Here is a 21,766-nt window from a genome sequence, read left to right as displayed (position 1 = left end):
AATAGCCATGCCATGGTTACTCAGTAGCATTTCTAATAATTTATCAAATACTTTCCTCTTCATTCTCAGAAAGTTATGTATTTCCCCGTAGCGTAGTCAAGCGAATTCATTAAGTTGAAATGACTCAACAAATGCCGTTTTTTGAGCCAGCGTTTCATTCATATACCCTTTTCTTTTTTTACAAACTTTTTATTAACTTGCAATATACCTAATCGTAAGTATGTAAATATGTTTGTACGGGTCAAATCTTGCAAGTTAAATTAGACCCACTTTCTAGTTTCCGATGGAGCTGAAAATTTGCATACATATATAAGTCGGGTGACAATGCATTATTATGGTACCATAGAGCTGATCTGATGATGGAGACAGGAGGTGGCCATAGGAACCCTGTGATAGAACAACGCGACCTAATTGTGTTTGGGGTTTTTAGAATTGTCTCGACGAGTATTAGTTGCCTCTGGAAATAAAAGTACAGTCAGCGATAAAGGCTTGTACCAAAATTTTTTTTTTTTGCCAAAAACTTATTTTTTTGTCATTGCACTAGTATGAGTAGGTAGGTTATGAAATTTGGCGCCGCGGCCAATAAGTTTTGCCGCCCCAGAAGTGAAGGAAGACAAACAAAATACAATCCGCCAGGGGTGGCATACGCCGCCCTTAGGGCCATACGCCACTGAGTAGGTACTAATGCCACGCCAACTTTCTGAAAGGTTAGGGGCCATTTTGTGCGCTTGCAATACGTGTTGTCCGTCCGCGAGTTCTGAACACACTGTGGTTTGCCACCGTCTAGCCAGACAACTCAGACGGACCCACACACCAAGGACAGACCAAGGTCAGACGGTTAGTAGGCTTGTCTGCTGCCGTGTAGCAGGGGCTTTATATATGCCGAAACTATAAGGGTTCCTTTCCTTCCTAGTTGAGGACGGAATCCCAGAAAGAGCTGTAATAAGCGATATAATACGGCGAAATGAACCATACTATAACGCTTATCACGACATAATAGGTAGTTATGGCATAATTTAATTAATTATAAAAATAATAATGAAATAAATAATATAATTGTATAGGTACCTAAATAAGAAATATTTGTTTAAAATATTAAACTATCGTTATTTTGTATTTTATGAAAACCTAACGACGATTGACGTACTTACTCACTCACGTACCTTATTAAAATTTTGCTTACTGTGACAGAACCACGACAGAACAGAACCGCAAAAGTCACTGAATGCATTGAGCGAGCTGTCCAGTCTCTTTTGCATTATCTATGACTTGGGCGGAAAGGTGATGCTTGCTTTCGCGACGATCTTTTGCCTCGCCTTCGACGCCGTGTTCGTTCTCGCAGTGACGGCTGAAATTTGGACGAAAAATATATGAACTGTGATTATTGTTGAGTATTCCGTAAATGTGCGGGTTATGTTTCAATGCTTTGATAATCCCATTGGAAACTGTTCATAAAGTGTTTGTGCCGTGAGTTTGGATTGAGTACAGTTGAGTGAGTGCATCTTGTGATTTTGTGTGTGCCGACGAATTTATGAGTGCGACTGTGTGAGAAGAACATTACTGGGCTTTTAAGGTACGTGGTAATTTAATATGGCTTCAATAAGTAGTTACTCTAGTCCATTTTGGGCTAGAAGGATCGAAGTAGCGACGAGTTTTTTTGTAATCGGCTTAGCGGGCAAACTAATTGGACACTGCTCTTTTTAGTTTTCTTGCTAGTGCTATTCCCGGCTTTTGTCAGTTTGGAGAAATCTCATTAGTATAAAGTTTCTTTCCTAAATAGCATTATGTACTCAATCAGTAATAAACATGTCAATAAAAACAAGAATATTATTAACCAATCTAAGTCATAATTTTATTACCGTATTCTAAATATATAAAACACTAAGAAAACATAGATTTCTCTAAAAAATATGATGAACACCATGAACGAGTTGGACAACAAAACCACCAAAAAACTATTTGTAGGTATCTATAACTCTAAAACTCTATTCTATTTACCTAAATTTCACAATGCTACTAGTGTTTTTCAAAAGATGTTAAATACATTGTAATATAACACAGCAAAGTAATTATTTTATCAAACACTTGAGCTTATCAGAGGAGTGGCAAGGTGTTGTTAATTAGGGTGTGGTGCAGCCGAATATTAACAGGTCATAGGGTAGCAGCCAAGTTTTCACATCATTTGGCCCCTCAATGTTTACAATATTAAAGTATTATTTAATAATGAATTCCATTTTGAACTTGTTATGAATGAATGTATTTTTCTAGGAAAGGGTTTTTGACATTGCAACCTGCAATGTATCTAATATTATGATAATTTATGCAAGTTCTGTATAGGGTAAGAATTTCCGAAAGTACGACACCAGGGGTGCGAAACTCCTCCCTTCGGGCAAACTCGGCTCTGTTCAGTTCAGCATTGCTCGGAGCAATTTTTGAGGTTGACACAACTTGACGTCCCTTTGCGTGCACGACCACTGCTAAGATGACCTTAATTTTGACAACCCTAAATAGCCAAAAGGGATAGGGGGAAAGCGATAGAAAGGGACAGCATGATTTGATCCTGAACTGCTGTCAAACTTCGATTTATAGGAAGTTTCCTTTCTGTACAGTAGTACTTCTGCACCGACACTTCCATAATTTTGACTACTAAAAAACTATGAAGCTTAGTCGGCCATTAGTTCAGTACATACAGAAACCTGACAGAAATAAATTTACTTGTACATCGGAAAATTCTAATTTTTCACTGATCTTGTAGTCTTGTCTTAATTTTTGTGCCGGATTTACAAAACAATTCTATAACAAAGATTTTTAAGAATTAACTTTGTTTCTGCGGTTTTTTCTATTGACACATCCTTCAGTGCCTTCATTCGGTTTGTTAAATAAGGTTTATAAAAGATTTGTGTCATAATGAGAATCTTATCTTATCTTATTGTTTTCGGGGGCCCTTGCGGATACACTTCAACCCATAGGGGTCTTTTGTGCAATTACCCCCTACAAAAGATCCGTCAACTACTCAAGAGCTTTTCCCACCATATCCATGTGTCGGATGATGGAGCTCATGGGTAGCGTTTTAAAGTCCTTTGGTTCCAGATATCCTGCTCCAAAGTCCTTCATTCTTTGTCTGTCTTTGTCATCATGAGAATACAATCTGTACATGAGGAAGGCCAAAAATAAGTTGTTTTTGTTGCATAACCTTCTAAACAAAACTATTGTTGTGTATCTAAATAGGACCAGCAAAAACATTTTATCTTTAGCGGCCTTTATTATTTAAATACCAATCTAATAAGGGCTTATTTAGACGATGCGAGAACTCGCATGCGAGTTTCATAGGGTTTTGGTCGGTCGGTTGAATTGGACGTAACTAACAGTCCGCAATGTAGCTAAAATCGCATGCGAGTTCGCACGCCGTCTAAATCAGCCTTAAAGCACGTCTTTAAACCTATGCCGTCTCTGATATTTTCTACCATTGCTGTCTGAGGACCTACCGTGAATACCGAAATAAAAGTTTTGTTATGTGACTTGCATATTTCAGTATCTGTCTACTGAAATATACATTTTCAATGTTCGCAGTAGCCTCTGCATTCAATTTCTGCCAAAATGTTGACAATTGTCAGTTTTCTCCTAAATTGATCAATTGGCATTTAATAGGGTATTTGACTGTATTTAAAATAAATTATTTTACACCATGCATGAAATAAAAATAAAGCACCAGAAGATTAATAGAACAACGTAGCAGCAGTTATTTTTAGACACAGTATCTATTTTAAAACCCGTATAAAACTATAAAGAGTAGGTAATTTGATTGTGACGTCACATACTAGTGTTTCATATGAATTCCATAGTAGCTAAATCGTTTTGACAGTTTGAAAAAGGAAACTGATTTGACTAGTAGTCAACTACCCTATTATTTGCCTCCTGGGCAGGGCCGGATTAACCCTAAGTCAAAGTAGGCAACTGCCTAGGGGCCCCGCCTCGGCTAGGGGGCCCCGGCGGCTCAGCTCGCACCAAATAAAATTATGTTTCATAGGGTCAAAATTCACGAGTAACAATTGTTGCTTAATAATAATGAGTATGCTTTTGTTATTGTTTTTCTTTTGATCCATTGTTGAATTTAATGTAACTGGAATAAAATTGAAGCAATACGTTACAGTTTACGGGGCGTATATGCGTACCTGGGGCCCGTTTCTCAAATGCTTGTAACTTGTAATACAAGTGGAAGTCCCTTTCTAACAAAAGCTGTCAAAAAGTGACATCCGCTTGTATTACAAGTTACAAGCATTTGAGAAACGGGCCCCTGTTAGAAAGGTTTTCTGAAAAAAAAATAACATATCCTTTTTTTTTAACAACCAACAACTTCTGGGTTATTTCGACTCAGAATCACGAGTTCACGAGGACTATTGATGAAAACAAAGAAAAAAAGTGTCTCCAGTTTTTTAGACGAATTTGGGGTGTCAGTTTAGTGACGATCCATACAAAATTTATGTATGTAAAACTGCGTCACAAAAGTGACCTTTTTTCGACGATTGGTTCATGTCAGAGCGCTGCTTCCTTACAGCTCAGCCTTCGGCGTCGCTTTTTAAGAAATATCAATATTGATTTCAGTAGCTTGGCCTCGCATGAAAGCTCACTTCGCTAAAAGACGCTTCGGGCTTGTCAAGCAATGCGGAGATTGCTGAGCTCGATCTTCACTTCAGCCTCACTTTTTACCTCAATTTACCATTGGTTTGTGTTCCTCATCTCCTCTACTTCAGCTTAGGCTTTGGCCTCGCTGCGCCTAGCTGGGCCTGCAGTCTCGCTTTTTAATACAATGGAATTTGGTTCGTGTCTTTGCTCAACTATGTACTTATCCTGAAGCCTGAAGCACGGCTTTGACTTCGCGGTATGAAAGCTCGCCTCACTTCGGACTTTTAGGCCCAGGTGAAGATCGGTACCCGGCCTGGCCTTTTAAGAGGCTTTCACAATTTGCGATATTGTTAATAAAAATTTCGCGCTCGCTTCGCTCGCGTTTTTGGTAGGTTTTTTGGTTGACCCTTTATCTACATGTTAGCTTGACTGGTAAATGTATACAATTAGACCACGAAAAGTCTGCAAAGATTTTGATAGGATACGCAGTGCAAGTGTTATTTATACGTCATAATTTCATAGCAGTTTGACGTTTAAAATAACACTTGCACTGCGTGTGCTATCAAAATCGTTGCAGACTTATCTTATTCTAACTCTAATAATTTTAATATATGGAAATTATTTATTACTAGGTTGATTCTAATCATGTGGCTCGGCGTTTTGTCTTATGGTCGGACAATCGTTGTTCAGTCTCGCAAAATTAAGCATAGCCTCGCTTAAAATTTGCCATTGTTAGATAGGAAAGTGACGCTCAAGCTCACAGCTTTGGTATTGCACTGGGGATTGGCCTTAAGCCTAAAGGGCTCTTCCTACACTTGACGCAACGCGGAATCGGCAAAAATTGATAGAAAAAAGCTTTATGTCCAAGCAATAAGAGCGAAAAAGACATCGTTCTGACTAGACTCGGATCGTCTCGGCTGAAGATTGAAATTAAAAACGCAAACTTATTTCCCTGTAGGTACTGAACAACTGAACATGCTGTATACAGAATTGACTGTAGGGGGCCCCGAGCCTTGCACTGCCTAGGGGCCCCGACATGCTTAATCCGGCCCTGCTCCTGGGGCCTATTTCTCGTACGTTATTAGACTGATAATATTGGTCCATGAGCTAATACTTTTTACAAGTTTACAAGTTTGCGTTTCTCGAAGCTACACTTGTAAATTATTAGATACTAGTCACCAACTAATAAATATTAGCTAATAATAACAAGAGTAAATACTGTTTGGTTTCACAAAAGAGTACGCTAATAATTACACTTGTAAATTACATGCGTAAAGCTATTAAGCTCAAAAGGCTTGTAAAAACTATTAGCTATATTTATTAGTGACCAATTTGTGAAAATGTGGTCAGATTCAGACAGTTCAGACGACGAAATAATAGTTATTCGTCGCCGAAGAGTTTTCCTTCCGAGGAATAACTACGAAATACTTCAAGGGGCCTTTGCATTTAATGAGTTCCGGCTCAGAAATTCCGGCTCAATGAAAGAAATCAAGCTTTGTCGTCGAAGTTAATGATTCTTGTTACTTTACATTGGATGGGCACTGAAGCCCAATACCACGTAGTGGCCGATATGCACGGTATTTTGAAAAGTAGTGTATGTCGTGCTGTAAATTCAGTGGTGAATTCTATTGTGCAGGAAATGTTTCCAGATTTGGTTAAATGGCCAGAAAATATGGATCATATCTTAATACCGTCAATTATAGGTCCATTTTTATTATAATGTTATGTTTCTCTGAGTTACCCCGCTATTAGCGCAAAAGTGCACGTCAAACGACAGCAACAATACGCGGGAAGTTTTTTTTTTAATTGGCCAAATGGCAAGGGTGGTGGTGCATTAAGCCAAACTACACCAATAATATTATTAGTCCGCTACTATTAGTGACTAGTCTAGTAAAATTATTTGAGAAACATAAAATATGAATACTTGTAATTTTTACACTAGTAACTAATAACTAATAAACTCATAAACTAATAGTTACGAGAAATAGGCCCCAGGGGCCTATTTCTCGTACGTTATTAGACTGATAATATTGGTCCATGAGCTAATACTTTTTACAAGTTTACAAGTTTGCGTTTCTCGAAGCTACACTTGTAAATTATTAGCTACTAGTCACCAACTAATAAATATTAGCTAATAATAACAAGAGTAAATACTGTTTGGTTTCACAAAAGAGTACGCTAATAATTACACTTGTAAATTACATGCGTAAAGCTATTAAGCTCAAAAGGCTTGTAAAAACTATTAGCTATATTTATTAGTAACCAATTTGTGAAAATGTGGTCAGATTCAGACAGTTCAGACGACGAAATAATAGTTATTCGTCGCCGAAGAGTTTTTCTTCCGAGGAATAACTACGAAATACTTCAAGGGACCTTTGCATTTAATGAGTTTCGGCTCAGAAATTCCGGCTCAATGAAAGAAATCAAGCTTTGTCGTCGAAGTTAATGATTCTTGTTACTGGATGGGCACTGAAGCCCAATACCACGCAGTGGCCGATATGCACGGTATTTCGAAATGTAGTGTATGTCGTGCTGCAAATTCAGTGGTGAATTCTATTGTGCAGGAAATGTTTCCAGATTTGGTTAAATGGCCAGAAAATATGGATCATTTCTTAATACCGTCAATTTTAGGTCCATTTTTATTATAATGTTATGTTTCTCTGAGTTACCCCGCTATTAGCGCAAAAGTGCAAGTGAAACGACAGCAACAATACGCGGGAAGTTTTTTTTTTAATTGGCCAAATGGCAAGGGTGGTGATGCATTAAGCCAAACTACACCAATAATATTATTAGTCCGCTACTATTAGTGACTAGTCTAGTAAAAATATTTGAGAAACATAAAATATGAATACTTGTAATTTTTACACTAGTAACTAATAACTAATAAACTCATAAACTAATAGTTACGAGAAATAGGCCCCAGGGGCCCATTTCTCAAACGGTATTAGACTAATATTATTAGTCCACGAACTGTCAAATCGTATGGGTTGCCATGAAAACACACTAATAATATTAGACTAATATACGTATCGTTCGAGAAATGGGCCCCTGGTACTGCAGGTACTGATCTGATAGTATCCGCTTGGGGGAAAGCATTACACCTGACACCTATGCTCATGCACTATTGTCCAATGCTTGAAATGATGATTTTTTTAAGATGAATATTGATGATTTATAATGCATAGATAGCTACTTTCTTAATTAAATAATTAAAAGTTGAAATCGCCTTTGCAACTTGTCTTTCTATTTTGCGTAAGTTTAAACACAACTTGCAAAACAGAACCAGTAATCTTCAAGAGAAAAAAGCTAGTAAAAAGGCGTTCATTTTTAAGGATCTGAAAGCCTACTCAATGTCACGTTCATGCGAGTATCAAAGGTGCCCTCAAAGTCCCTTTGGAGCGCGGTGCCGCGGGCGCCGGCGGCGTGCGAAAGGAATCCTGTCCCGGCTGGCTTAGCCCTACTGTGGACGTATTCCGCAAATACAGGAAATACAATATCCATATGTAGGTATATCTTTAAAAGGATAGATCGACGGGCAAAGCAAATGGGGTCTATCGATATCCAGACATTAGACAGGTATAGGGTATAGAGACTTTCTTATCAGAATCTTTGCGTACATTTTGCTAGAAAGAAATGCAGGAAATTACGTCCGTTTGCCGGTATATGTGCTAGGCTAAGATTGCTTTTATGTTACCTATATAGTTAATCGGAGATTGGAGCTATAGACACCACCGTAAATAATAGACAAAAAATATTCTTATTAGAATCAATTTATAAATGAAATACCTAATAGTTTTTAGCAGCGAAGAATTATGTCACCTTTGAACTTTGAATTCGAGTTGTTAAGCATTAGACAAAACGTTCGGTACTCTCAACTAAGAAGGTAAGTACTTACCTAAGTACCTAGATACCTACTAAGATCGATGTAAAAATGTTGCTCCTATTTTTGAGAAGATTGAACACGCCCATATTTTTATACTTGATTGTGCACGCTCCAGATGAAAAATGAGATGTAATGGAATGAGAACATTCCATTCATTGTGGAATTTAGAGAGAGCGGGTGTTACTAAACCATGTTATTGATGCGATACGATGCACTATTGGTGCTGCAAGTTTCCAGGCATGGTGCTAGGAATTCTAGTGCTTAAATAAAACGTGACTAGACCCGTTTCCTGTTTCCAAGTCGTTCAATGTTGCCACGATAACATTGTAATCTATAATAAAATGTTAGACAGTTTGAATTATGTAGGTACTAGGTACCCATAATGTTGCAACATGGCATCAAGGAAACATGGCTTTAGTTTGAATAGATTGTTTAATACTTTCTTGTAAGGATTGAATTTCAAACACATAGTACTTCATCTGTTGTCAACGAAAACGTCTTGTGCTGTTTAAAAACCTTAAAATTTGTCAAACAAAATTGAAGCAGACGGTTGGCTCATCATTATAACCAATGAAATAGAGGTCAAAGTTCAAAAGCATTGTCGCTACTTAATCTTTTCATTAACCTTGATTATGTCCGTATCCCGTCTCTAATTCAATTCAATTCAATATCGCTAAAACAGTTTCTATGTCGGCTAGGGTAGAGTAGGTACGGTATCGCTATGTAGAACACAAGGCCGTATAATGTGAGATTACGTTCATAGGTTTATATTCGAACGAACCGTGACGATCATCAGTTTTATGAATGACGAAAGCGAAAAGATATTGGTTCAATGAACTTTTGTAAAGAAATTTTATAGACACACTTTTAAAAGGAATTGAGCGGTTTAAATCGTGTGAAAGAGATAGCGCGATTAAAATTTTAAGGAAGGCAATAGATGTTATTGTGCCGCGTAAGTTTAAAAATATCAAACTAATCAGTAAAGTATAGGATCGTAATTCTTGAGTATCAGTAATGCGGTAATGGATGGGTAATGGCCCGACCGAATTACATATTTTACAGACGGTATACAAACCGCTGATTCTGTCATTAGGTCATCCTCCTAAAAATCAACAAAGATCCGTCAACCATCTGTCTCCTTTCTGTTTTAATATTTCATTCAACGTTAATTCATCGCCACAGAAGGTGTATCAAAAAGGGTGGTAGAGGGGAGGGTGCGTGCACAAGGGATATACGGCGGGTCGGCGCCAGGACCGCGATCGATATCGCCACAGTCGGCTCGCTCCGGCCGCGCGTACCCTTACCCCAGTACCGTGTACTTTAAAACCTTGTGAGTGACGTTAACTGTGAAAACTGTGTTGTGCTTTGGATGCGATGAGATAGTCCTGTACGGTATGTGGTATTTTGTACAAAACATCGAAAAAAAACTCTGACATCATAGTTGGGAGATTTGATTTAGGTTAGTTGTTTGCGGAAGCTAAAATATTACTAGTAACAGCTTACTCATTATGTTATTGGTGATTTAGTGATGACGCTATTGTTATAGTGTGTTATTCTGCTTGTTCGACCTTGTAACACTGACTGAACCGAGAGAAGCTTGGTACAAGAGCTCTTTAAATACGAGGTCAAGCGAGAGTCGAGACGGACCTTTTCTTTAAGTCTGTCATGTTTCTTTCTCTACTTACATTTGAGGAAAAACATTCGACATGTACCAACTTACTTACTTCTATTAAGTGTAATTTATATAATTATATAATAATATAATATTTATAATTTAAGCCTATATACGTCCCACTGCTGGGCACGTGAAATTTATACAGATCAAATATTCCCTCGAAAGGAGTATGTATGTCTATACTCCTGGTATAAGTATGACCAAGAAATTTGAATTATATTTGCCCCATTTCTTATTTTGTCACAGTGACAATAATATGGGATATCTAGGCTTTCATATTGACGTCATTGACAGACACTGACAGGTACGAAATGGTACATAACTCAAAACCGTGGACTGTACCTGTCTAAGAAATTGTGCTACAAAATCCCTCTCTATAACAATATCCGTATCTACTGCTATCATAATCGAATCATAGAGACAAACTGCATCGAGTTCTCCATCTCGATACCGATCCCACATTACTGCATTGCGACCTCGTGACCTCATGCAACATCTGATCGCAGACGGCAGACTTCCCGGCTCTGTGCCGCACCCTGCCACGTCCAGATTATTGATGAGTGCGACGTGAGCTGACGTGAGCAGTGACAATGGTGAAAATTATTAAGCTTTTATATCTGTCAATCGAAACAGCAGAGATCCATCGAGATAACGACTATTGATCGAAGAAAACAATTCTTACGAGTATGAAGCTGTGAATGGAACATTTTTAAACATGTTTCTAACCAACCAAATTATTAGACTTTAGACTAGAGCAGCGGTCGGCAACCTTTTAGTAGCCAAGGGCCACATAGTAGTTAACGAAGTTGGCGCGAGCCGCACTTTGGTAATAATTGTGACTTTGACGTTTGTCAATATTACACACGAAATAGCCAGGGAGACTCGCGGGCCGCAAGCGAGAGGTTCGCGGGCCGCATGCGGCTCGCGGGCCGCTTGTTGCCGACCGCTGTACTAGAGGATCCATCGCAGTGATCCTTAGTTACGGCTTAGAGTTTTCATCCATACCTTCTTGAGTTGTCTCTTTTTCTCCTTATTCCTTTTCCAAATTAATTAAAGCTACATTAAAGCAACTCTGTTCTTTCGTGTAAAGTTCGCAATGCGTCGTTTTAGGCTTGTAAAGATGATCGATTGATCCATCATTGCTTGTCAATTATTCACAGCATTGATGGATTCAATCATGTAACATCATTTGTCATGATTATCCATCAAACTTTTTTTTGCAACGTAACTACGAAAATGTGACCTTCAAGAAAAGTGCGTATCCAACACACTTGCAACTCTGTGCAGTAATTGTTTACCATCAGGCGATTTGCCTCGTATATAAAATGTCGGCTTCACATTCTATATACACATATTGTAAGTTTACTTTATAAATGCTCACTTCCCAAGGCCCAGACTCAATGAAGTGATAATGATCTGATGCATATGGTCTCTGACATCATGCGATGCAAGTTAGGAAACGCTTGACTTGTTTATAGCACGTGATATCATTCTTTTCTACGTCACATAGACTTAATATATCGTAGCTAAGTTCATTATCTTGTAAGTAAAAGAGAAACTGGGCTTCTGAATTAAAATTATATGAGCGTTACATGTTGAATCCTAACCACCTCTGTTTTTCATCAGTACTATCATACTCGAGGTACTGTTCGAATGACTCAGAGTAGACACAATACTTTGCCCCATTAATGTGTTAATGAAAGGCAAAAAAGAATAGGTGATCTCATCGGACTGCACGTTCGTGTGGCCATGGGCAGTACTTGGTTTTATATAAAACTCTTCGTATTGTTAGTGTACGTGGGCGCGCGCTAAATCCGGCCCATGATCGGTCACCTATGTCACGATGGATCGTATTTGCATTTTACGTGGATCGAATAAAAGCGAATCCGTTCCGTAATAGCGATTAACATATCACGCTGCATTATCTTACTTTATCACTAGAGACATTAGTCGTGCGATAAAATTCTCATTTGATTACGTTTAACGCTCTTCAATCGACTTACGTTTTTGTCGTAAATTTTTGGCATCGTTAACCGGTTATTTTAACGTTTCGGGTATCATTATATCGTCTGCCTTATCAAGTTGGTCTATCTCCCCCAGTTCGTCTCTTGACCTCACAATTGACCCTGAGACATGCCAGTTCTGTAACATAATGTAGGTAATCATTGTGCTCCGAATATTTGATATCGACATGGAATTGATTGGAATTTAATTGACTTAAATTAACACTCGCATAACTGCATCAATATATAACTTGATATATTCATTTGTTGCTAGTTTCGAGGTTTATAATAGGTGTTTATTAATAACAGTTTATGAATATTGTTTTTCTGTTGCAATGATGTCACGCAGGTCGATTCACAAGAGCTGCCGTGAGATTTGGAGCGTTAACATTTTCATAGGCATTTCTGGTTCGTAACTCGTAAGTCAAGGAAAATAAACAAAAGACGCTCAGTTCAAGTGCTAGCAATTTAGGGCATGAGAACCGGAGGCACCTAGTTCAATAGAAAGCAAATTGCTCGCCCTATTGGTACCTTCGATATTCAAACATCTCTTCGATTACGGCTGCCTCGGAATTCAACCGGGTTTTTATAGAAATCTAAATATAGCACGGCGTGCTAGCCGCGTTAATACAGAACCAAACTGCGAACTGTGAGAAACGTGAACGTGCTCTTTGGTTAGTTATAAGTTATAAAGGAAGTTCCTTAATAATAAATAAAAAAGAAAGTTGGAGGAGTGTTTACTAATACAAAGTAAATCTAATTTAATACTCTTTGGTTTTTTTTCATCGACTATGCGGAAGCAGTTTTATAAATAACAATAAATCCCTTTGCTTTTGCGTTCACTTTGTCACACGAGCTTTTTGATTTTAAAATATTACGTCAACATCTACTTTTTAATCAACAGACAATAAACTACTAAAGTCTGCCTCTCCATTTTTTTTTATTGTGGCGTCTCTGTCACTGTTCAAAGTCGTGCCCCAATATTATACCTAACAGATGGCGCTAGCACGTTAACATCGCGCTTACGGAGTTCCAATAAGTCAGTTTCTAGAAATACATCTTCTGAACAAATAGTAGTAGTAGTATTAGTAAAACACTTTATTGTACAAAAATCAAAACAAAACAGGAAAAATAACATTCGTCATTAGTACAAAGGCGAACTTATCCCTTCAAGGGATCTCTTCCAGTTAACCTTTGAACAAATCTCAGTGTACCGAAGTCCCCAGGCATAACACCCGCCTGGAGAGAGGTGTCATTATATGGAACTTGCTAAACAAACCGCCATATTGAAATTGTCAAAGAATGGTGAATTTACTATAGTGACTTTTGTTTACATAGTTAGCAAGTTCCATAGAATGACACTTTACTCTCTATTGGGTCTCTCTACCTTTCCACAGTATGTTTGATGTTTTCATATTTTACGGGAGAGCCTTACCGTTTCAATTTGAACTCTTAACTTAAAGGGCATAACTCGAGTTTCGAAAGAACTGGAACGCCACAAACAAATGACCGCTCGTAGCCCTTTCACGGTTGAGCAATGAAAGCTTTAATTGTGCTAACAATTGTCGGGGGCGTGCAGACGAGGGCCTTTCTAAAGTCGATTATCAAGACGCCTTTGTTACCGTTCCAAGCGTTATTGTATTTGAGTTGTGAGTGTGAAATATTTACCTTATTTGTCTTACTACTACTAGAATTCTACAGTTTATAAAGCTCTACAAAAAAGTGCCAATTTCAAGAATATTTCTTTGAATTCTAATAAAACATCATTTTGTGTTCCGTTTGATCTTTTGGACTCCATCGCTTATTTTATACTTTCAAAAGTTCGACAAAAGTAAGTTCGCGTTTAATATTCCGATGATGGAGTCCTGAGTCCCGCTGCGCGGGGTCAGTGCCCCCGAATCCAGTCCATGTCTTATGCACTCGCCGACGTAACAACCGCTTTCTGTAGCTTAGCCTATACATAGATATGCACGCGTTACCGGTACGATCTGTAGCCACATTGATACATAAATGTATAGGACTAATTTATTTATTTATTTATTAGCCTTTAGTCGGACAATACATTATTCATGTTCGTATATTTCACTTTTTTTCCATTTCTGTGTGTCCGTTTGCCAGGTGGCAAAGGCCTCCTCCAGTCTTCTCCATTCTGGCCTTTCTGTGGCCACTCTACCCCAAGTTGTTCCTGCGACCTGTCTTATGTCGTCGTCCCACCTTCTCTTTGGTCTACTTTTCTTTCTGTTTCCATCTCTTGGGTACCATTGTGTGACTAGTTTGCTCCACTTGTCTTTTCCTCTGACTATGTGACCAGCCCATTTCCATTTTTGTCTTCTTATCTTTCTAGTTATATCCTGAACTTTAGTCTTGTGTCTGATGTTGCTATTTCTTACTTTGTCCGTTCTCTTGATTCCTATCATACTTCTTTCCATCGCATGCTGGCATATGGAAAGTTTACCTGACATGGCTTTTGTTAGAGCCCATGTTTCGCTTCCGTATGTTAGTACAGGTAGGACGCATGTGTCGAATAGCTTGCTTTTAGTTGATATGTGTAAGTTTTTGTCCTTCATTATTTCTTTTAGTCCCCAGTATTTATTCCAGCTGTTCGCTATTCTTCTTTGAATTTCTTTCTTTATACTGTTTTCTGGAGACATCAATTGCCCAAGATATATGTATTCTTCCACATAAGATATTTGATTCTGGTCCACTATTACAGGATCCTTCTTGCCATTAGTCATAATTTTAGTTTTTTCAGGGTTTAACTTCAGTCCAGCTCTTTCACTTTCCGATGCTAGATCATTAACCATCTTGTTTAGGTCACCAGATGTTCTTGCGAATAACACAATGTCATCCGCGAATCGCAAATGCGTTAGTGTGCGACCACTTACTGTTATTCCTAGATCATCCCATTCCATATTTCTGAAGATCATTTCTAATACAGCTAGGAAAAGTGCTGGTGATAGGGGGTCCCCTTGCCTCACGCCTTTTTGTATTTGAAACATATTGCCTTTCTTTTCTAGTTGAATGCATGCTGAGCTGTGTTTGTAAATATTTCTTATAATCCTTATATATTTGTGTTCTATTCCCTGATCTTTTAAGGCTTCCCAGATTTTTGAATGTATTAAAGAGTCAAATGCTTTACTGTAGTCAATAAAGGCTATGTAATATGTTAGCTGGTACTCAGTATATTTCTCTATAATTTGCCTTACTGTATGGATGTGGTCTAGTACTGAGAAATCCTTCCGGAAACCTGCCTGTTCGATAGGCTGATTTTCGTCCAGTTTTCTTTCTATTCGCTTCAGTATAATCTTTGCAAAGATCTTGTATATATTGGACATTAGACTGATGGGTCGGTAGTTTCCAATATCACAATGGTTCCCCTTTTTAAACAGGAGGATTATGTTAGATTCAGTCCATTGTTTTGGGATAATTTCAGTATTTATAACAGTATCGAATATTTCGGTAAGTATGGGTGTTATTACAGGTTTTATTCGTTTTAGTGTTTCGTTACATATTCCATCTGGTCCAGGTGCTTTATCCTTTTTTTGGGTGTCAATAGCTTTTTCAATTTCTTCTTGCATGATAGAAGGCATTGGAGATTCCTCTATCAAGTCTATTTCTCTTTCTAGTGTGTTGTTTTTATATAGTTCAGTGTAGTAAACTGTAGCAATCTTTAGTATTTCTTGTCGGTCAGTCTTCTCGGTCCCACTATTGTTTTCCATCTTAACAATCCATTTCTTTTTGTTGGTCAATTCTTTGTACGCCTTTTTTATTCCTCCTGTTTGCTTGATATGTCTGTCTATTGTTTCCATTCGCCGTTGTCTCGTATAGGACTAATAAGGACTACTATTAGGACGAACTTAGTGTTCAAGCTAGGGCAATAAAAATTGGTCATTTGGTATGGAAATGTCCATATAAAATGAGACGTTACATTGCTCTTGACTGTATAAGAATAGGGTAGTACCTATACTACTTAATTAAATCAGCAACTTTTTTTGAAATGTAAAAAAGGTTACCGTGATTTAGTAAGAGGACGCATTCTGTGACATCACACTGGATCCACCTCCTTTTAATGAAATTTTGTTGATTTTAGAATAATCAGACACGCGGATTACGCAGAACAATGTATGTTTTTTCAGTGTGATCCCGTAAATTTTAATTGTTTACCGCTGGGAAACAATTTGTCCAAAGAAAATAATTCTATTCTATTTCTTATTGATAATATTATCAAGTGTAGTACTTACAATCTTAGGTACTCATCATCTGCTAAGTATTGCAATAGGTGCATGATCATTGTTCCACTCCCCTGGCCTATACTCGGCCAGTAAAAGCCAGTTTTAGGCACCAGTAATCTAGTTATCATAATGCTAGACTTACCGCGGCCTGGTTTTGGAATTTCTTTTTTGCGAATGGTACTTATCTCAGACAGGACTGGTTTGGATTGTACCGATACCGGTATTTTACTGTCTATAAATGTCTTATTGGTCTATAGAGCTTGGCTTGGCTCGGCGGTGTTTTAAGTTTTTAAATGATAATGAGTAGCTACGTTTGACATCCAATGAGATGTTTAAAAATATTAATAATGGAGTAGTATTATCATTATCATAGACGTTTTAATTGGTTAAGGAAAAGTCTATTACAGAAGCCTTAAGAATAAAAGAACCACAATTGCTTTGAGAAATATAAAACTCTTTATTACTCATAAACTAGAATAATTTATTCAATAACAAAACTTATACAAACTATTATTAAAATTATGTATAAACTAAATAAATTAAAACTAAAACTAATAAAATAAATAAATAAAACTTACCCACCTACCTTAGGTCCCCCAGATCTGTCCCCTCATAAACTTAATTAAACCACCTTATTCATAAAACTTTACAAGCCTCAATTTGTGAATGTATGTGTTATCCCTTTCTTGCAAATAGATAAGTCATAATTACAGATAAAGACAAACGATTAAATAGCTAATTGAGGCTTGCAGCGCGTTAATGAGTAACGCCAATTGTGTATCCAGACGATAGCTATATTATGTTAGTCAGTAGATAGTCTACGGCCTTAAAAAACGCAACTCTAATCAAATCAAGGTTCAAGCGTATTCACGACTCACAAAAACACCATTCATTGAATCAAATGCCGAGATTCGGCAGAACAATTTGCCGCTATATAGTTGGACACCAATTGGCAGCAATCCGCGGGGCACATTCGCGGTGCCCTCTACACGTAATTACGAGTACCTACTCATGAATGGACTGATGTCACGTTTTATTGAGTGTCCTGTTGCTGTAGTAGCGTTGGTACAGTCGCCATCAGATATATCGGAGCGGCCAAGGTGTTCACAATATCTGAACACGCACTCTAACGCCTTGACAATAGAGGCATGTTCAGATATTTGTGAACGCCTTGGCCGCTCCGATATATGTGATGGCGACTGTACTTACAATTTTACTTCAACTAATAAGTAAAGCCACCTACATGAAATTTGAATTACTTAAGACGTTTTCTGTTTTCAATAATAAGATTAGCAAGTTGTGTTTTAGAGATCTTGACAGTTTTCATCAAGTTCCATTCGTGTTCCACAATATCGTAATTTTAGTCATACTCATAATCATGAGCAAAACGATTTGAATTTGATACGGAGAAAAAGCGATCCTGGGTAGAAGCGAGCAATGTACATTATTATACTGCAAGAATCGCAACACAGGCTGCATTGTATGACCGCAACAAAAGCTCCTTTTATACTCAGCTTCCGAATTCTCAGAATCGCTAATTGAGCGTGACCTAATTATTGCTCTTAGTTTTATTAACACATTACGATCTGTTCACTACAGTGTTAATTTATTACCTTTTTTACAAGCAATATCCTCATTAGGTCAGCATAAGCACGACCTAGATAAAAACCTATATAAGAAAGTTTTGTGCACTCTGATCAAAGAAGCGCCAATAAAACACAAAGCGCATTTTCAATGTCAAGCATAGGCGACGTGATATTGTTGTTTTAAAGCAGAGTGCAGAATTAAAGTCGCCGGTTGACGCATTGCGGCGGTGCTTTCTCACGAATACAAAATAGGTTTATGTTTGGCTCTAATAATATAATTATAATCTAACGGAATGAGGACTGTTTAGTCTAGCCTGTGATAACTCTCACTAGATTTCACATAGCCGGAGATGAGGTGACATGACAGGCCTGGCAATTGTCTAAATACGACACCGAAATGAGTGAATTGCAAAAAAATTGTACATAGTTAATCACCTGTAATTAGTCTAAAATTAATTGATTCCATTGTGTTACCACAGTTAAGCCATTTCTATTTAAGTTAGATGCATGAAAGTGTGTTAGCGTATGCTATAGACTTATATGTGTACGAATTAAGTACTATTAATACAATACAATTTACATAGTTAATTTTGGTAACACAAATGAATCAATTAAGTTAAGACTAATCATAGCTTCTTAACTGCGCTTAATTACGTACAATTTTTTTGCAATTCACACAAATGAAGGACTGAAAAGCAGGCTTAGAAGCGGTATCCAAGGAATATCCAAATTTATATGAAATTACTATTTGGTCTGTTATAATTCTCACGAAATGTCCTATCGCCAGTAATGATATTCTAATAATACCTACCTTACACAGACAAGACACCACATGACCACAATGAAACTTATATTGTTGAAAAGCAGACCCTGCGCCTCAAAGTAGGATCTAGAACGCAAATGTTGTCAATGTTAAGATTAAAATTACATTATAATGAACCAAATGACATCGTTATTGAGGTTACGGAATCGTATCAAGCAAACTGAGGTGTGTCGTGTTTAATTACCATGTTTGTTTGACACGACACTTTGCTGCTCGAGTGCCCCTAGATCCAAAACATTAACTGCTTGACGAGCTGTAAGCGTTGGGTTTATTTAAACAGCTTTGTTGTTTTTTGCATAAAGTTATCACTTATCATTAAAAATGATCGATTTGTTAGGTACTTGATAAATTCAGTGACGGATTGAACGTTTTCTAATCACGACAGCAATGCGGCAACAAGAGCTTTTCAAGTTATCTGCACACTGCATCAGCGACGCCGCTACAGTCCAAATCCCAACCTCGAAATGTAACCTTTTAAGCTTATTTTTAAATAGAACAGGCTGTATCGGTACTCGGTAGCAACCACATTTTTCTTTTCTTCATCATTTGATAATAATATTTGAGGCTAGCTTTCTTTTCCAATGAATCACTATTGATATATGGAAAGTGATGCTCTATTGTGCACTCCGATGCACGCAGCGAGTAAATCGCTAAGCCGAGTTGAATAATTCAACGCGCATCATTACCGCTGCTATAACATAAACCTAATTTCAATTCGTAGAATCATGGTACCGTTTGATACGGCGATAAATGTGCGTGTCCCGTAAGTTTTCTGGAAGTTAGTGATAAGTCCGATTATTATCTTTTATATTTATTTTCATAAATAGCAAAAAAGAGTATGATAATGTTGTAATGTAAGGTGTGATTTGTTCGTAAACATTACTTAACTTACACTACTTTCTCCATTTACATAATGTGCAAATTGTTATAATTTGCTAAGTAGTTACGCTCCGTTCTGGTTCATAAATTACTTATCACGTTTTTCTAACACTGTTTATTTTGTTGCATCGCGCTGATAGAAACTCGATACGATACAGAACTCTCGCCTCGCCCATTTGTTAAATTAATATTGATTGGTTCCACCTACTAATAGGCTCGGATTACACTGTTTACTCTGCTTTCCCGGTATCGATTTTAAAAGTCTTAAAACATAGCAACGTATCAAATATTTAGCTATCATCTGGTGGCTGGATGGCAGTGTTCCAATATTCGTCTCTCCAGGCATACACAAAAGTCTAATCTACTTATTTTTGTATGAGAACCTACCAAACTTACGTGGAATATCTTTCGTACATCTTGAAACATTGTCTCGGCGTTCTCACACATTGTTCATGTCTGGTGTTAAACAATAGCCCAATTGGTCGCAGCTCGTCTGTTTATAATTTTTATGGGCGTCAAGAATCATATTGACCTAAATAAGACGATAGCGTCATCTTCACCGAGGCAGAGATCATACATGTGGGCGTTTGTGCTAAGCGCCATCTTCTCACAGACTGATCTTTGGCAGCTAAACGTATTACTTTCATTCCGATAAGTGCTCCCGAAATTCACCCTCTCAAATCAGATTACATTTACAATGTACAGATACTCGGGAAACCGGCAAGATCAATTGCTTTTGCAATAGCTCTTAACACGAAGGGTTCGTGTTCGTACAAATAGGAGGCGTCATCGTAGCCTCATCAAAGTTTCAAAATACAATTCCAATGTTTCTTAGCAGAGAGATGTATCGCGTGCTGAAGCAAACGTGCAGTGCATGTGTCGCTATAAAACCGGTCGGACGCAAACAAGCGCCCCGCCGGCCTTCGCCGGCTGCCGACGCCCGATTACGTCACCGTCACTACGCTTATGTCATACCATTACTGCCCATTAGAGACGATCTACACTTGCCTGACATACAACAAAACTGGGCCCTTGCAAAAAACAAATTAGAATCATTCGATAGGAAGCTGCCAACTTGACTTCACGCTTCACTTTGGATTTGACCGTCACGATGATTTTCAACGAAGCAAAGATGATTCGTTCTGCATGAATAGATACTACTCATGCCGGTGACGGCACGCCGGTAAAGTTTAGGAACAATACGCTATATCGGTCAGCTATCGAGTACCTACTATACGCAAATGCGTTTGCGTCACTGAATATGAATTGTTTACGATTGTTAGCTCGCCCAACTGTCAATGGATCTCCAAACTGTGTTCCTTTTCGGCTATTGTGGTTGTGGGGCTATTAAAGGAACCTTTTTAGTAATCAAAGTTGAAACGTGATCCTATTACGCTGCGTCGATAAAAAACGGGATAGAATCCAAGAGTCAAGTGCATCCTAACACCTGCTGAAGCTAGCGCGTTCTGACTTTACTGGTAATTAATTCATGTAGCAACAAACACTACGTCTATCTAGTTGGCAGCAAATGAGCGGCATCCTACTTCCACAAAGTTCAGTGCCGACACCCACTCGCTAGATTCATTGACTTCCACCTCAGCCGAGGAATGGTGCAACCGTAATTTGTGTTTCTATTTAGATATATGACTATCCTCATTGGAAAATTGAATCGACTCCCACATTAAGGCAAAATGGCTGTGGAGAGAGCGAATGAATTTATGACTCTATTAAACTGCAGGTACCTTTAAAATTGTACTTAACATGTAACACAAAAGTAAATAACATAAACATCACAAGCGGCAACGGGACGTTATGCAAAGATAATCACTGGTCGTTTACGGAGAAATCTTGAGTTCGGTTTTATCACGGATTTAATAAAATTAAATGACACCCTCATTCAGGGAAAGTGAGAGCTATTGGGTGTACAGTTAGTACAGTGCTATTTAGGTACAAATATGACATGAATTGTCGTTAATATTTGTGGAACTAACGTAAATATCGCAAACGCCAACGAAACGGGACGAAGAGAATCGCAGATCTCTTCCGAGAAATCTCAAGTTCG

General features: G+C 37.9%; 1 protein-coding gene and 1 long non-coding RNA gene across 2 annotated transcripts in view; one reads left to right on the top strand and one right to left on the bottom strand.

The window, feature by feature from the left end:
• Positions 1 to 1,305: 1,305 nt before the first annotated feature.
• Positions 1,306 to 10,174, bottom strand: LOC134797128 (uncharacterized). Its single transcript, XR_010145043.1, has 2 exons — positions 10,010 to 10,174; positions 1,306 to 1,348 (listed from the first exon to the last, which is right to left on the bottom strand). It is a non-coding gene; the product is annotated as an uncharacterized LOC134797128 (long non-coding RNA).
• The window catches only part of LOC134797123 (spectrin beta chain), an 81,574-nt gene continuing 61,149 nt past the window's right edge, over positions 1,342 to 21,766 (top strand). Inside the window, exon 1 of the mRNA XM_063769361.1 lies at positions 1,342 to 1,573. The gene's annotated coding sequence lies outside the window, so the exon portion shown is untranslated. The remainder of the gene's footprint in view (positions 1,574 to 21,766) is intronic.

Source organism: Cydia splendana, chromosome 14 (genome assembly GCF_910591565.1).
Source record: "Cydia splendana chromosome 14, ilCydSple1.2, whole genome shotgun sequence".
NCBI lineage: Eukaryota > Metazoa > Arthropoda > Insecta > Lepidoptera > Tortricidae > Cydia > Cydia splendana.
Note: the sequence above shows the minus strand (reverse complement) of the source record. Positions and strands in the feature narration are given on the sequence as shown.